This window comes from Perissodus microlepis, chromosome 9 (genome assembly GCF_051167445.1).
Source record: "Perissodus microlepis isolate ML-2025 ecotype Zambia chromosome 9, ASM5116744v1, whole genome shotgun sequence".
Lineage (NCBI taxonomy): Eukaryota > Metazoa > Chordata > Actinopteri > Cichliformes > Cichlidae > Perissodus > Perissodus microlepis.
This window is the reverse complement of record NC_140469.1, coordinates 1,717,928-1,736,824: the sequence shown is the minus strand read 5'-3', so window position 1 is coordinate 1,736,824 and position 18,897 is coordinate 1,717,928. Positions and strand designations below refer to the sequence as shown.

Genomic DNA, 18,897 nt, shown 5'->3' with positions numbered 1-18,897 from the left:
GCTGCTTATTGTACACTAAATCTCAGTTTTGCAGAAAAAAAAAATACAACAGTATTTTATTGTGAAAGCCTCATTATAAAACTGCTATTTAACAGAATTTTTCTGGTGTTTTCTGGTTTACTCAGAAGAGGTTTCTGATGTTCTGTACTTCTAGCAGGTCTGCAACTTTAATGCATTAGAGTCACGATAACATCTAATTAATTTTTAAATTTTCATTCTAAGTTGAGTTAGAACCCTGTTCTGTTTTCTAACAAAGTGAAAATAGAAATAACACTATGAATTTATTGCTTTAAAATGTTATTGGTCTAAAAATTCCAAATGAATATATTAAAGGCAGTAACCCAATGGACAAAATGTAAACATTTAAAATTGGAAACCAAAAAGTTTAAGATTTAATATATTAAAAAGCTTAGGCCAAGACAATTTACAATTAAATTATTTATTGATCTAAAAGAACAGTGAACTGTTACATCAGTCTGAAACACAGATAGTTTTTTTATGAACACATTTTATTGAAACAAAAACACAATGACAGAACCCCTGGCACTACTTTTAATTAAAAAATTTAAGAATTTTTAAACAGCCAATAAGAATTACTGTATTGCCTTTTCAAAATAGAACAGTTGTACTAATATAAATATTTCTTTTTCAAATTAAGGTACAGGAGTGCAAATGAGGAATTACATAACCAACAATCATACAGAACAGAATAACAATGTCTGAAATAGTGATGGCAAATTTGATTCTTTTTACTGAATTGAGTTTTAATGAGTCACTCACCAAAGTGAATCGGATTTTTTGAGTCACTTGATTCACTGAGTCAGTTGACCAGAGAGTGCAAAAAAAATGTACATTTTCACTCAAACTTAATTTGTTTCTCTTTTCATGTAAATCCTACTGCTAAGATGAGTGATTCTAAAAGAAAACAACTATTTTATAGAGCAAAAAAAGAGCAAAAATATTTCTAAAATTAAGCAATTTCCTATCAAAATTGCTTAATAAACATTTATTTTGTTTATTTTTATTTTATTAGTATTTTCCTTAAATGTGTTAAATATATATTTTCTCATCTAAATGTCCACTGAGCTGTGAGCCAGGGGGCGGTAATGCGCCTTAACATTGGTTGCCAACCAAGAAGAAGAAGAAGCTGTGAGCCAGGAGGGAGGGGGTGAGTGAGTGATTCGTTTGCTCTATGATTCAGCACAGGAGGGAGGGGGTGAGTACGGTGGCCCCTAGAGACAAAGCACGTACAAACTCCAAAACACTTGCAAATTCCAAAACACAACGGAAGTGCTCCAGGACGCTAGGGGCAGTGTTGAGCTTTTGTTACCTAGTAACTACACAAGCCAGGAAGTACCAATGACCGGATTTGGGGTCTGCAGCCTTAAAGGCCGCATTTTAAGGCCGATTACGTCACAGCGACACGACAAAGGCTGTCCCAATTCAAAGGCTGCTCGAAATGCGACCCTCAAATGAGTCCTTAATTTCCCTGAATTTTAAGGATGGGTCGGTGTAGACTTCGTGGCTCAACATATCCCAGACTTCATAGCGCGGCAGTGGTGTGGATAATTTTGCCGAAAAAAACGGCAGAAGCGGGGCGGCCGAAGAGTAAACTTTTAAAAGTAAGTACTGAATATTATGTCACTTATTTATGCGCAAATGTTTTTATAATGAAGAACATTAAAACATTGCTGTTGGCCACATGTCGGGAAAGTTATGTGACATTAGCGATGTTTGTACTAACTTGGTTTTAAAGCCTTTACTTCAAAATATACGCCGTTCAATAGTTTATTTAATCTTACAGAGAATGTGATGATTTTGTGGATAATTAAAGTCAGTCATATATCCACAAACACAACAAGCTGAAAGTCAGTGATGCTGCTCGGTTTGCAGTCCTGAATATCACGGCACAAGTAGGATTCACTGCACTGTTAATGTTAGCTATGTTATATTGCTGCCTCTGTTCGGTGGTGTCGAGCCAAACGGACTTTAACATGTGTTTGAACGAGCTGACGGTTCACTCGTTAAGCTGAAAGAAAGATGCTTTAATCACAGCAGTCACACATGTGTCCGCTGGACCATCTGGGAACTCTTCTTGTTTCGTAATAACACAAACACTAAATCCTCCTTCTCTGGTGCTGTTGTGTAGCAGTGTGTACACCTGAGACTGTCACCTGTCTGTCTGTCCTGCACTCTCTCTCTGTTTCTTTCTCTCTGATTGTGGAATAAAAGTATGAACATGTGTTTATAAGTTACACTTGTGTTTGAATCCTGCAGCTTATCACACATTTGATTTCCATGTGTGACGACTGCAAGTGTCCAGAGTGAGGACAGACTGAGGGACCCACTGCTGTACATCATCTGTGAGGCTTTGCACCCCTGATGATCCACCAGGACAAACTCAGCAGTGTGTGAGGAAGAGGAGGAGGAAGAGCCAGCAGCAGCTGACAGATGGAGAGAATAGACAGACTGTTCCCTGTTTGTGAAGGACTGCTAGGAAAGTTTAACATAACTGTCTGTCCTGAATCAGTCTTATTAGGTAATGTTCAAATAATGTGATCATCCAGTGTTTTCAGTGTGGGAGAAAGTACTCAGGGCCTTCAAGTTACACACTATGAAAGGCAGCAACAAGTTTAATGTTCAGAAACCTAAAGTATGTATCAGCAGCAGAATGGAGCTAAAAATAAATGTTTGTTTCAGTTCTATGAAGCTTTGAGTATTTTGGATCAGTAGCTGCTGTGTTTGTTGCATCATATTGCTGTAATTGTTTATATGCTTTATATATTCTGAGGTAAGTTGATCTATAGTGTTACATCATATTCTATAAGGATGTTATGTGTTTGTAGACTTTCTGCCCAGTTTGACCCATTTAGCAGAAGTCAGCCTGTTTAAGGCTCTGATATCTATTCTGTATGACTTAAAGCAGTAATGACATGGTCTGATTTTCTCACCCAATAAAGGAATATTTAATATATCAGTCTACTCTTCATTTTATCAGAAACAGTTATCACAGCTCGTACATTTTGTTTTTATAAATATATGTAAGCAATGAGCCAAATTTAGTAATGCCAACATACTGAAGGAACAACATTTGTCTCTTATATATGATACACCTATATATGCACTGTCAAAGACACTTGTCTTTGAGTGAAGATTTAAGGTGATAAGACATATAGATAACTGCAACTTGAATCTGTAGTGAGGCTCAGTATTTGACACAGAGTTCATGTTCACTGCTGTAATAGCTAATAATGATTAATATAATAACTATAATATTGGCCATATTATATTTACATTACCAAAGTGATATGACTTTAGTCTCAGAACAACATTAGCTAATTGTTATTTACTAACTAATCTTAAATGACTGTTCAGTACAGAAATGAAGCCCAAAAATCATGTTTTACTGTCCTGTGGTCTCAGCCTCAGATACTTATCAAATCACACAAAGCTCTTGTAGAAACAAACAAACAAATTAACAAAATATGTTCTCCTTCATTTCTGTCAAACAAAGTTGTATGACACGTTTCCAGCGGTTAGTATCATGGTTGCTAGGCAACCTGGGAAGCGCAACGGAGACTAGACCGTCCCATACAGACAAACTTGCCGTTTATTTTGCAAATCGAGCTCAACACTGCCCCTAGCGTCCTGGAGCACTTCCGTTGTGTTTTGGGGTTTGGAAGTGTTTTGGAGTTTGTACGTGCTTTGTCTCTAGGGGCCACCGTAGGTGAGCGAGTCCTGAGTGATTCGTTCGCTCTATGATTCAGCACAGGAGGGAGGGGGTGAGCGACTCCTGAGTGATTCGCTTACGCTTATGATTCAGCACAGGAGGGAGGGGGTTAGTGAGTGATTCGTTTGCTCTATGATTCAGCACAGGAAGGGAGGGGGTGAGTAGCTCAAATGTGCTGTTAGCATGTTAGCAGAGCGATGCTACTGTGAACCGAGGAGCTATTTTCTTGATGTGAGCTTCTACTCAGGGTTTTTTCTTCCAGTTCAGAGCAGAATTTTTTTGTTAAGATACTGGATGTTGTGTTTTTCTCCACAATTTTAATTATAAGCTAGATACATTGCTGCTAACAGCAACAGGGATGAGTCAGTGAGTCAGTTGGGCTTGTGAGTCATGATTCATGAGTCAGTAAAGTGATTCTCGAGTATTGAACAATTCGTTCATGATTCGCGCATCACTAGTCTGAAACTTTTCTGTTCCTCTTAAGCTTGAAGAACTGACCTGATAAAGGGCTGAAATAAACCTTCATGCTGTGAGTGTGGCCCCTTACATAACTCTTAGTGTGTTTAGACATCACGCCATTCATAATCTGAAAGTTCCTGTATCAAGGTAAGGACTCTTGGCTTCACCTGAAGATGGGATGTGTTCGTTTTCTCCACTTTAGTGCCCTTTTCTCTGGATTGATGGAGAAAAAACATCTTGGAAAAAAGAAAAACAGATTAGTTGAATTTTATCGAGAACAACTTCACATCAATAACATTATATAATATATACATTAATAACTCTTTATTCCAACAATTACTTTAAAAGGTATTTAAATGGCAAAATGAAGTCCCCTAAACTCAAAGTCACTTCAACAACTACTATTTTTTCCAGTTTAGTGCTGGCTAAACTAATCCAAAAGAAGTACCTCTGCAGAAACTCCAGGATTGATGCCAGCTGTGATGGGAACTGAAAATCATTATTTGTCTATACCCCAATTGATTGTAAGGTTTCTTCAAGAATATCCTTTGTCACTTCTGGAAGGTCAGGCAGGACCTCATTGATTGCAGTCCTTAGCAACATTGGTTCAAAGTCAGTCATTTCTGCAATCAACGAAGAATGACGCACTGACAAAAGGCAAAAGTAATATTATATTTAGTTAAGTAACACTGTGCATATATAAGTTATCAGTTACTTCCAGTGCCGCTCCGAGCTGGCAGCCAGTATCAGCAGCTCCGACCTGACCGAGTCCTTTTTTCTCTTTAATATATGTTTCTCGGTTGTTTTGTGTTTATTGTTTTTGTTTTTCTGTTGTGGACTGCTGTCCCCCACAATGGAGCTCAGAATTCTATGGACAATGGTGTTTTTTATTACATTTTTTACGGCGTCTTTGTCCGGAGAGCGCGTGGAGGTCCGACTTCCCATTGTTTACAGCATGGATCAGCTGTTAGCCCTCAGAGCCTCCGCTGCCCTGCCTACCGCCGAGCAAGCTAACATCCCCCGCGAGGTGAGGCGGAAGAGACGCGGTACTCGGACCGGGATCGGGCGTAGCAGTAAAGTTAGGAGGTACCAGCCAGCGATTCCATCTATTATTATGGGGAATGTGAGATCTCTCCCCAATAAGTAGACGAACTGGCGGCTCTTACCCGACATCAGAGGAGCTACAGGGAGTGCAGCCTGATGTGCTTCACAGAGTCGTGGCTAACTGCGCTAACTCTGGACTCACACGTAAACATGGATGGTTTTCATCTGATCCGGGCCGACAGAACAGCAGAGAGTGGTAAGAAGAGAGGGTCAGAGCAGACTCTACCTGCTGAGGTGGCTGAGGTCATTTGGAGTCCAGGGAGCGCTTTTAAAGACCTTCTATGACTCTGTGGTGGCATCTGTCATTTTTTACAGTGTGGTATGTTGGAGCAGCAGTTTATCGGCAGCTGAGAGGAAGAGGCTGGATAAACTCATCAGGAAGGCCAGCTCTGTTCTGGGATGCACCCTGGACCCAGTGCAGGTGGTGAGAGACAGAAGGACTCTGGCCAAAGTAACATCTCTGATGGACAGAATCTCCCACCCCATGCATGTAAATGTTGCTGCAGAGTTGCTTCAGTGACAGACTGCTGCATCCTCGATGCATGAAGGAGCGCTTCTGCAGCTCCTTCCTCCCTGCAGCTGTCAGACTGTACGATCAGAACTGCTCCCAACAAACATAGATGTTTACATCTGCGCTGTAACTGCAATAAGTTAATTAACCGATTCACACTACAACCTGGTTTGCCTCTTATCTGTAGTTATCTTTATTTAATTTAATAACTGTACAGTACTCTCTGTATATAGTAACCATTGTCCTTAATGTAAATATGTAAGAAAGATTGTGTATGTTTCTGTTCCGTGTCCTGTGTACTGTTTGTTTGTATATGTGTCTTTTGGGCTGCTGTTACAACCAAATTTCCCCTTGTGGGACAATTAAAGGATTATTCTATTCTATTCTAAATAAGATGAATTTCTGCTTTCGTGGCATAATACGAGGGATGGTTTACACCTTTTATTTTCTGCATATATAAAAGGTATTTCACTTTCATTTTTCCCCTCCCATCACAACATTTTCTTTTTAATCATTGTAGTAAGCACACATGCATTTTAATATGGTTTCCCAACAACAGTGGTGACATAAAAAAAAAAAAAGCTTATTTTGACAACACACTGTGTTTAAGAGGAATGACTTGGTGGCTATGAAGTAGTCAGACTCGAACGTCAAGGAAGGTGGTAGGGAAGCAGACTATGCAGACATTTCAGGTTTCCAAGGTGAGCAATTTATTTACAGTGAACTTAATTTAATGTAACTTAACAAAACATCCCCCCCAAAATAAACTCTATTAACAAACCTCAACATAACATGGATCTGGTAACACAGCTCACCTCTCTCCTGCATTTGGTAGAGACTGGCTTTAAATAGGGCCATCAATTTCCCTCCAATTGCCCAGCCAGTACCACTCACTCAACTGAGGGATCTAAAACTCTACACAGATTATCTAAAAACACAAAACCTCTACACACTTCTAATATGCACATTTACACAACTAAATGGTAGTATTAATGACAGGAAAAACATTCAAGAAATCCTTTTAAACCTTAACACAAACAAAAGGAAGCATCTCTATGGAAAAAGAAACCCCTCCACTTGGTTTGACCTGCTGATGTCATATGTGGTTTGATTTGCCGGCAACAAAACGCTTACAGAAACAAACCCGGGATAGTGAGTGAAGCAATGTTACTTGACAAATAGCAAATCATAGCAAATACATAGAAACAGAATAATGTGTCCAATGTGCAAAAAAAAAAGGTAAACACATATGGGTAGTGATGGCCAAATGAAGCTTTCTGAAGCACTGAAGCTTGTATTGAAAAACGGTTCATTACTCGAAGCTTTTAAACACAGTCCTGGTGACATCTGGTGGCCAAAAATATGAAGAGCAGCTTGAATCCATAAAATAAAACCAACTGCTTCATAATGATTGCCCACTCTACAGAGTGGAATTCTGTCTGATATTGGGCTGCCGTTGTGTTGCAATGTGGTTTATTTGTTTAATAAATAATTTTGACCAGTAAACTCTCCTTGTTTAAACATGCACCATTGTGTGGTCTTTCTTTGCTTGTGACTTCTTGATGTTGGTAAATACAATAATTGAAAAATACCACATTACATATAATATACATATGATAATGTACAACACATTATGGAGTAGGCTTCTGCTGTGAGGTCCTGCCTCCATGCACTTATGGAATTAACCGCTAGACGGGTATATTTATAAATAATATTATATTAGGGACATTTTCCCAGGCATATTTTTGACCTGGGGATAGAATTGATTGTGAAATGGAAAATGCTTATGAACTTGCAAATTAAAAACATGATGCATTTAAGGTAACCTTTTTTCATTTTTATTTAAGAAGTGAATTCGTTCCACTGTGCGATGGCCGAACCTGTTCCTTTTCGTGGAGATAATTTCTCCTGCATTAAGGGAAATCCCTTCACATGGCACAGAGGAGGCTGGAGTGCAGAGAAACTGGTAGAGATGCAGTTATACAGTCTACCAGGGCCCCACAAACTATCAGCTAAAGAGAATAAATACATTCAATTGCTGCACATTTGGCAGACTAACATTTTCAGATTAATTAAACAATAAAATATATATTTTTACAACATGTAAAGAGTCAAGTGGAAGTTTTCTAAAGTTATTCAATGATATTTATATTATGGGAGCAGATTTTTGACATTTTACCTTTTTCCCGTTTTCAGATATAATAAACACGCACAAAACAAAAGCAAACAGCCAGAACACAAAGCTGGAAAACCCACCCGATTGACAAAAATCAACTCAAAATTCTCCCACACAACAGAACCTCCTCTATTCCTCGCTGGCTCCAAATCTCTCAGTGGAATGATCAGTGGTTCGCTATCTGTCACCATCAAAACACTCCACAAATCCCGCGAATTATTCATTTCCTTATAAACCATTGAATCAGACACCGAAGCAGTTAGGTTCTAAATGAAGCTTCGGACGTCACTGATCACGTGACTCTGGCCAAACGAATCAAGCTTCGACACAGTGCTTCTGAAGCAGTGTGTTGATTTTTTTGACACATGCACTGGAGCGTCAGCTTCAAGCGGGCCATCACTACGTATGGGACAAATGGAGAGCATTGCAACTGCTCCTCCACTTTGTCACAGTGGCCATTAACAAAGTATGATGGTAATGGATAAAAGTCAACCAAGTCAGTAATGTTAAGACATCGCAGCCTTGTACTGTCCTTTGTCACAGAGTACACGTGGTACTCAGAAAGATACTCAGCTTGGTGTGCATCCAACACAAAATACACTGCTGCATCATTTTTGATTAAAATAATAAGAAGCTCTCCAAACTCAATGGGCTCCTCATTTTTTGACACAAGGAAACTCCCCTTTTTATACGATGTACCTTTATACTGTATGTCTGTGCAAACACTAGTATCATTTTCTGTAAAGCCAAACTGTCTCACTGCATATTTGATGGCATCACTGTAGAGGTCGGGGTAAAAGGTGCAACTGTCTTTCACTTGCAGAAACTGACTGCATCCTGGCCCAGCTGAAAGATATGCCTGAAACATCTGATGTCTTTCAGATAAGGTTTGGCAGATGTTTTTAAAGTTTTTCAAACTCCTGGCACATCTTTTGAAGTAACTATGTTTACTTTCAAAACGCATAGTCCATAACCTAATCAAGTGGCAAAATTTCAAAATAAGTGCAGGATAGTGACGGAGGAAATGGTGTTTAGGTTTTAGTACACTCTCTGGAAATAAACACTTTCTTGAATCCAAATATTCATGGATTATAATGTCAAGATAGGCCACCTGTGACAGTGACATGTTTTGTGCACAAATCATTTCAACTGTGTCTTTAAGCTGGAGCATTAGCTGCCGTACATCATCCTTTGGATTTTGGACTTTATCACCAATTATAACAGGTAGCAACCTTGAGAAATTCCAGTTCTGAATGGCTTGACCTGAAAGCTTGGTTAAATCTGGCTTGACAGCACACGGCTTTGTTAGCGCATCAGCTCCTTTGTACTTGAACTGTTTAATGCGGCGGTTCAAAAGTTCACATGTAAACCATTTCTTTGTCTTAATAAAATACTTCAAGTACAGTGCACTATCATAGGCTAAGACACCCTCAAATATGTCATGGCCTAAACAAGGTGGTAAACCAGGTTGACAAACATGAAAAGATTTCAAGGTATTAAAAACAGAGTTTACCTTTATCCCTTTGATTCCTTGACTGCCTTCAGCTTGTAGATCGCCCACAGCAGAATCGTAGCTTTCAGGTGTGCGCTGTGGACCACAGACATTTGGATCATTACTCTGAATACTTTTGCAGATCACACGAAGTGAGTTTCAGAGCGACTGAAGTTCTCAGTAAACCCACCAATGTTGTGTGAACCCAAATTATCACCAGCAATGCTGTACAAAGCTGCTTTGACTATTTCATCACCAGAAATGATACCATTTTCCAAAATTTTTAAGGTCATTCTCTCCACATAGTAAGACAAGGGACATGTGATCAGTATTGGACCGCAGATGAGCAGGCAAATTTGCCACTGACAGAGACTGCAACCACTTTGTGTTTTTTCTTAGCGGAGCCAAGAGGATTAACGATTTCAAATGCATCCTGGTACAGAATTAGCTTCAGGCATCCTGGATTTTCAATGAAAAACTTGTTGGACTTAAAGCTTTGTCCATCACTTATGTCTCCAAAAGCCTCAGAGTCAGTTTCACAAGACTGCTGTGACACTGAATTCTTCCATAATCCTGATTCTAATAAGCTGCTTAGTGTTTGTTTCACTGGTATATAGTAGGCAAACCGTGGTGTCATATTTTCATCATTTCCTAATGTTAATTTTTCAGGCTCTACATATTTGAATATCTTTTTGAATGTCTGAGTTCTTGTGTATGTTGTTCTCAGTGGGCCCTTATGACAGGTAGAAAACAGATCTGACTCCTTAATACAATCAGATTTTAACAATAGTGTCATCTGTTAGGCACAAGTCATTTGCATCTCTTCAACAATTGTCTGTATTGTTGAAGCTGGAAGAAGGAGGTGGCCTCGCAGTTTTAGGTAAAACAAACACACATTCCTAAGGAAGGCCTCACTGAAATTATGTGGCAGTTCGGTGCCTTCATTTGTTGTTGCCTCGTTTAAGCTCTGGGGAGCATCTTCACCTGCAAATACAGCAGAAGATTGCTTTACATGTTGCTTATGCTTTCAACAGAACATTCTCTATGTTTTCTGGACATATGAGCAGTAAATGACGATTTCACAGAGAACATACTTTTACAACCAGTTACTGGACATGCCACAGGTTGCCCCTCCACTATATGCTGTTTTAAGTGGGATATAGGTTCTTTCACTGTGTGAAATTGGCGCTCACAGAGTGTAGTGGCACATTTTAAGTCTGTAAAAATGGCGCTACCAGCAATAGGGGGCGCAGGTACATTGTGAACCCGATAGAAATGGGCTTTAAAGGCCGCGTAAGCATAAAATGTACGCCTGCATTCACTACCGACACATTTGAAAGAATGATGGGGGTCGTTTCCTGTGAACAGAAACAAACTCTCACGCTCAGTGATTTGCCAAGGTAGAGCTCGTGTAGTTTTAAATAGTAACACACTTTGGGCATTAAAAAAATAAACATTTGAGCAAATGATTAATTTAACTTTTACTAAATCTGGCTAAAATTGATTGAACATGGTGCAAAATTAAAGAAATGACTAACATGGAGGAGATGACCAGCTGTCTATTTGAAAGATAATCAGCCCAGCACAGACTCTAGTCTGGCCCACTGGCCAGCTTTGGAAATTTGGATTTTAACCCCACTGAATAAGACCTCCCCCATAGCCATTCATACTACACCAAAGTAATAACAACTAAATGAAAGAAAAAGTTCCTGTCTTTTCATTGTCTATATAAAAAAAAAAAAAAACAGGACATGAATCAACAAAACAAAACCAAACGCTTTCTATTTTATAATTACATGACAGTCTGGCCAGTGGGCTGTCATAACTTTTAGGTCATTTTTAACATTCATTTATTACAATTTAAGACTAAAGACTTATGCTGAAGGATTTCATTTATTTACTACAGCAGTTTGTCTTTAAAATGTAGAAAAACTGACAATTCAATTCAATTCAATTCAATTTTATTTATATAGCGCCAAATCACAACAAAAGTCGCCTCAAGGCGCTTCATAGATACAGAGAAAAACCCAACAATCATATGACCCCCTATGAGCAAGCACTTTGGCGACAGTGGGAAGGAAAAACTCCCTTTTAACAGGAAGAAACCTCCGGCAGAACCAGGCTCAGGGAGGGGCGGGGCCATCTGCTGCGACCGGTTGGGGTGAGAGAAGGAAGACAGGATAAAAGACATGCTGTGGAAGAGAGACAGAGGTTAATAACAGATATGATTCAATGCAGAGAGGTCTATTAATACATAGTGAGTGAGAAAGGTGACTGGAAAGGAAAAACTCAATGCATCATGGGAATCCCCCGGCAGCCTACGTCTATTGCAGCATAACTAAGGGAGGATTCAGGGTCACCTGGTCCAGCCCTAACTATATGCTTTAGCAAAAAGGAAAGTTTTAAGCCTAATCTTAAAAGTAGAGATAGTTTCTGTCTCCCGAATCCAAACTGGAAGCTGGTTCCACAGAAGAGGGGCCTGAAAACTGAAGGCTCTGCCTCCCATTCTACTTTTAAATACTCTAGGAACAACAAGTAGGCCTGCAGAGCAAGAGCGAAGTGCTCTAATAGGGTGATATGGTACTACAAGGTCATTAAGATAAGATGGGGCCTGATTATTTAAGACCTTGTATGTGAGGAGCAGGATTTTGAATTCAATTCTGGATTTAACAGGAAGCCAATGAAGGGAAGCCAAAACAGGAGAAATATGCTCTCTCTTTCTAGTCCCTGTCAGGACTCTTGCTGCAGCATTTTGGATTAACTGAAGGCTTTTCAGTGAGTTTTTTGGACATCCTGATAATAATGAATTACAGTAGTCCAGCCTGGAAGTAATAAATGCATGAACTAGTTTTTCAGCATCACTCTGAGACAGGATATTTCTAATTTTAGAGATGTTGCGCAAATGGAAGAAAGCAGTCTTACATATTTGTTTAATATGTGCGTTGAAGGACATGTCCTGGTCAAAAATGACTCCAAGGTTCCTCACAGCGTTACTGGAGGCCAAGGTAATGCCATCCAGAGTATGAATCTGGTTAGATACCATATTTCTAAGACAAGTACTGTTGAAATTGTACTGTCATATAAAGATATCTCTGATAACTTCTTTACACTAACAGAAATTGTACTGGTCTGGTCCACTTAAAAAGTGGTCTGTATGTGACCAACGTTGTAAATGAGTTTGAATGAATTTGTAAAATGTAATACAGATACTTTCTGAATTTTAAAAAAAAACTAAGAAAATATGTAATTTTAACATTATTTTGTTACCGTTTCAGTTGTACGTGTTGTCTTTTAAATTACCATTTTTCAGTGTTTATAAAACAGTAAACTGTAAATTCAACAAGGACATTTGATATTTAAAACATATCCCTACTGTAAAATTAACACTTTTATTTGGTTCAGGACTTTACAGGTATATATGTATTATTTAAAAAATGTTTATGTAAATTAAACATTGCTTTTTTGTTTTTCTATTTACACATTTTTGATGTCACGATTTTACACAATTTTACTGTTAATTTCACAAACATTTTTTACAGTGTGGTAGAGCAGATCAACTACTTATTGAAAGGTTGGTGGTTCGATTCCTGGCTCCCCCAGTCTGCATGCCAAATATCCTTGGGCAAGATACTAACACCAAGTTGCTCTTCGATGTGCTCATCAGAGCGTGAATGTTTATTAGTATGCACTTGAGTTTAGAAGTGCATGTATGAGTTGGTGTGAATGACGCATGTTGTATACAGCGCTTTGAGTACTCCGGGAGAAAATCGCTAAATAAGAATCAGTCCATTTACCATCTATATTTGTCTGTGTGTGTGGAAGTGTTTTACTTGCATTATGTCCACACTGCAGAAGACAATATTTTCATATAAAAGCCATATGAATAGGGATGGGTACCGGTATCCGGTGCCATGATGGCACCGGTTCTGTAATAACGGTAGTAACCAGACCGAAAAGCAGCGCACATTTCGGTGCTTTATTTCGGTGCTTTTTTTTTTTTTCCTGAGCTGTGATACACTTTAGATTCTAGCCAATCATTTTACGTTTCCGAGGATAGTAGGCGGGTCCAGGTACGTACGTTCTTTTAGAGCAGAGCTACAGATTTAAAATGCCCAAGGCGAAGCGGTCAAAAGTCTGGCTGTACTTCACAGCAAAATATGCAAACTCAGCAGCCTGTAACAAGTGCTTTAAGCTGATACTGTGATACTGTCAAAGGAGGTAACACCTCAAATCTGATGAAACACCTGGCGACGCATAGCGTTTTTTTTAAAAGCCGAGAAATGCGCCGTATTGGATAGCTTGCTGCGAGACCTCACACCAGGCACATCTACTGCGGGTGGGTTGCCTGTTATCGGTACCGGAGTTAGCAACATCCCCCAAAAACCCGAAGAGTACAGTCCTGGCCCCTAGCTCTGCCAGTGTAGCAGAAATGATGACGGATGATGATGGCAGCAGCAGCCGTTCTTCTCTCCGTGAGTAGCTTAATGTTGTTCGTGTGTAATTTACGTTGAGTAGGCTAACCACGTTATTACATTAATGCACGTAAGGTGAACTAGCAAACATCATCATAGCTACATGCGGCTGTCTTCTTGTTTGATGGCAGATACTCCCTTCACCCTGGCCAAAAAGGCTAAAATGACCAAAGAAAAAGAGGAAAACAGTTAAACATGAGAGGTTTTTGGACAAAGTTTGTTTTTTCCATTGATTAAGCACTGCTTCCAGCCAAGAGTGATACCATATATGCCCTATAGCTGCAGAAAAGGCTAACATTGTTATCTTTTTACAAAAAAAACCCCCCCAAAAAAAACACAGCTGAACATGAGAGGTTTTTGGACCAATTTTGTGTTCTCCATTCTTTAAGCACCAGTTCGAGCACCGTTTAAGCACCGGCACCGTTTCAAAAGTACCGGTTTGGCACCGGTATCTGATAAAACCTAAACGATACCCATCCCTGCATATGAATATATATATCATGCTTCACAACATTGTGGTGTTCAAGAAACAACTCTACTAAAGAACTTGCTGTGCCAGCTACCACCATGCAATACAGAGTAGTTGATTTGGCATTTCTATTACCCAGTTCCCATGCCTTTTTGTATAGGTTATAACAACTCCAATAGTGAAAGACTATAATGAATCATTTTCAATGATTAGAGATATGCTCACAAATTACATATGACATAAGTTATGAATTATGCCTTAACTGTTACAACTGCTTTAAATGTGGTAAGAATTATCTTGCTTGTGTGGGAACAGCAACAACGAAATACATAAAAAATATAATTTAAACATCTATTATATTTGTAATATAGAGTAAGTGCCATGTTAAACTTTTTAAACTAAATCATGTAGTTCTTGATTTACCATACTATAGTCATAAGTTAATAATTTCACTCAGAGAGATTCATTCCCTTCCTTTGCAGGTGGATACATGTTCAAGTCGCCACTGTTTGATCCTATTTCCTCAAACAGGTTGGATTTATTTTTTACATTACTTTGAACTACTTTCACTCGATTAAAACAATGTCTCTATTTAAAAATTATCTTTTTTTGACAAATCAAATGTTATTCAAAGGATGTTTTGGAGGCCAGTGATGATAATGGCATTGTCCAAAATGTTTCTCCTGAATCGAAACAGCCACAAACTGATGTGTCTCCATCACGATCGTCTTCATCCCTCAAAAAAGTAAAGTATTTTTCAGATAAAATAATAACTATTGATTATGTTGCCTTCATAAAATTACATCACCTATTATTAATCACATTTTTTTTGCGTTACAGGAGTGTAGTACAAATTCATCCAACAAAAGTGACAGTAGTAATGCTAGAAAAACTCTTTACCACGGCAGCCATTTTTTTCCATTGACCAGAAAGACTGGCAAGACCTTAAAAAAAAAAAAAAAAAAAAAAAAGAACACAGAAAGGGAGGCTTTCCAAAGGTATGCAGTGGACTAATGTGGTAGCCACTGGCATTAAGTCAGTACACCCATTTTGCAGTTTTGGATTTAAGAGGCATACCATCAACACCAGTCAGTCAAAGTCTAAGACGGCTGTATTCTCATGTAAGGCATACTGCCGTTTTAAGGATTGTCCAGTGACTGTGAAAGTGGAGGGCAAAGACGAAAAAACCCTGAAGGCTGATGTGCTTATCCAAGGAGGTGAGGTGTGCCACAACACAAAGGAAATTAAAACAAGACCTGTGCGTGGACAGTCCAGAGATGTAATAGCGGAAAAACTTGAAACAAAAATCCTTAGCTGGATTCTCTAAATCAAATACCAGAACAAGTTTTCCAAGCACAGGGTCAGGATGAGGCACCATTTAAAGATGTCTTGAAAAATATTGCCTGGTTCCACAGAAAATAAAAAACAGAGACCTCATTTAAATGAGATGGTCAGTCTGCAAATGTTAGTAGACAGACAGCAAGGACTTCCAAATGAAGTCCTTCAGAGAGTGCTCCTGCATCCAAAAGGTATAATGCTGTGGCCCAAAAAAACCCCTTTCAGTGTTTTCCCAGCGGTGCAAAGACGATATAGTATATTTTGATGCAACAGGAAGCATTATCTCTAAAGATAATGCTTCTGCTACTCCGTACTATGTGTATGAAGTTATAGTGAGAAGTCCCTTCAAGCGATCATCACTTCTACCAACAGCAACATATGTAACGCGTGACCATACCACTGCTTCTGTTACATATTTTCTTCAAGCATTTCAGACAGAGCTTACCAGAATGGAAGCAGGGCAAACAAAAGGCCAGTAATGATCATATGTGATGGCTCACTTGTGCTTCTCCAGTCCATTGCTATTACATTCTGCAGAGCAAGTTTGGAAGACCTTTTGGAGCGATACTTCCAGGTTATCACAGGACAGTTAGACACAGACAACTTCAACATACCCATTCTCCACCGGTGTTTAAGTCGCATCATGAAAAACGCAAAAGATCTTTGCAAAAAGAGGTATAGTATTAGTTTAGTATGTATGTTTGTATGCTTTTTTCGCTATAGACTACAGAAACACTACAAATTTGGCATGCACGTATTTGGAATACTGGCCTGTTCTTCAAACTTGAAAGAAATGGATGGCATCATTATATGTGCAACAGTTGTTTTCAAAAGTCCATGCAGTGGACCAGAAGTGAAAACACGCCTACGGAACCTCAAAATGCTGATCGATCAGACGGGGAATGTGGATACTGAAGACACAGACATCATTCCAGAGGAGTATAGGATAATTTTAAAATTCTGCTTGTTAGATGTCAATGGTTGAGATATTAATTGTGTTCATGATATTGTGTGACACCAATAACATCATTTTGTAGTACTGTGATGGACCGAGCAGTGAAGGAAACTTGGGCACAGGTTAAAGTCCAAAAAAATGATTTTTTATTTAACCCAAAAAACATAATTGGTTAAATCATGCAAAAAGAATCAAAATCTTGGGCCCATAAAAGAGCTCAAAATAACAGAACTCGACTCAGAGTTGACAACACTACTGATAACTCAAACAAACTGACCTAACTTAATGAGACAAAGGGGAAACTTAAATAGTGGCTGATCAGCCCACAAAAACAGGAGAAGGGGTAAAACACAAAACCTAACTAAACCAAACATAATGAACTCCAATTCCCCCCATGGCCCCGAGTTATGGCATGAACCAATTTGCAGTCTTCCTTTAAAGCTCGCTCCGCCCCCTTTCCACCTCTTGGCTCCTTAATCAAGGGAGTGGAACAGCTGCAACTAAGGTAACTCAGAAAACAAAAGATTAACCATACATAACAGTGTAAACTAAAATGTGCGCACTTATTTTAGAATGCAGTGTTATGTGGATATGTGAATTAACTCTAAACCAAAACCAGTTATTTATTGTCCTGTAAATTAATTCCTATATTTAAAGAAAGACAAATGTGAATGCAATGTTACTTATAAGCCTCTACACTAACATGGTGGGTATTACCACTGTGTGGCTGTAAGTGCAGCCATCACAAGTACATTTCTGTGTGTTTTTAACACAAAGATCTTCTTTAGTAATAAAAAGGTTGTACTTAGATGATATTTAACTTTTTATTTCAGACAGATATAGGTCGTTCATCACTTAAACAGCACTTTGCCGAAGTAATTGCCAGTGCCCCCCTTGATGTGACTCGACCAATGAATGTGTACCATGCACCAGCATTCATTTCAAGTATTTCAAAGTACTTTCTACCACATGCTACCTTGTGGTCAGGAATGCTGCTTGGTATGTCTTGCTTTGGTGAATCAACACTTATATGTAGTTATTGAAGTGCTTTATTGATTAAAAATTCTGTTTTTCTTCAGGAGACCTTGGACGGCATGGGAAAGGCCCAGCGTACAGCTTTCTCAGTAAACTGTACAATCATGTGTTGCAGTTAAAGAAGCAGGTAGAATAAGTTAACACAGTAAATGAAACATTAAGCTGTATTGGGACAAAGTGTAAATGATGTAATTACCATTTTCAGAACTACACTGAAGACAATCGAATGCAAGGGATCATGGAAAAAAGTCAATGGGACCTGAAAAGGATTCGTTTTGCACGAAGGCGTCTCACTAGACTAGATGACTTTGGGCAGATATATCAAAAGAAACATGATGCTCTTCTCCGAGAATATGGCGATGTAGGGAAACAAGGGAAGAAGGTGAGGTTTAAATAGGAGAAGTAAAAGTCCGGGACAGATTTTGTGCGTTTTTTTCACAATGAAAGTCATTCGTACATATTTCTCAAATATGTAATGCATATTCTCATTCCCATTTGAAATTGTCAGTTTTTTGTGCATACTTACTCTAAAATGTCTTTGTTACTGTCGTTGTGACTATGTGTTATTAAAAAACTGGTGAGAATGACATTTCTGATGTGATAAATCAAGGAGATTGTTTGAGTAACAACTGTAATTCAACAAAAGACAGGAAGCATTTTATGGTCCAATAAATGTGGGATTACAGTCAATGTCCTTGACGTTTTGCATGTTTGTAATCTTTTGTAAATGAATATCTGATCTATAAATTATTTGTATTTATATCAAAATTATTCTTTTCAGTCTTACCGAGTGGAGACTGAGAAGTGGAAGAAAAAAAAAGTAGAAAGCAAAAAGGCTTCTATGTTACTCCTATGATGGGGAAACGAGTCACCATTTCTTTCATCTATGCATCTCACTAAAAACATTTTTAATGTTAAATGTTGTGTGTTGTAGTCAAATTTAAATGTATACTTTTTTTTTTTTTTTACAATTGAGATAAATTAAGCACGTTTTAATAAAAACAATAATTTAATGTTATTGTAAATCTCTTTATGCTCCTATTTCCTTCATTTTATGCATGTTTATGAAAGTAAATGAAGACTGTACATAAACATAAAACTGTTTTGTATACATTAAATAACCATGTTATATGCCATAATACATTTTAGAATTAAA

The 18,897-nt window shown here is 38.4% G+C and overlaps 1 pseudogene; it reads left to right on the top strand.

The window, feature by feature from the left end:
- Window positions 1–5,144: 5,144 nt before the first annotated feature.
- On the top strand, window positions 5,145–18,641 carry LOC146379863 (uncharacterized; annotated as a pseudogene).
- Window positions 18,642–18,897: the final 256 nt, after the last annotated feature.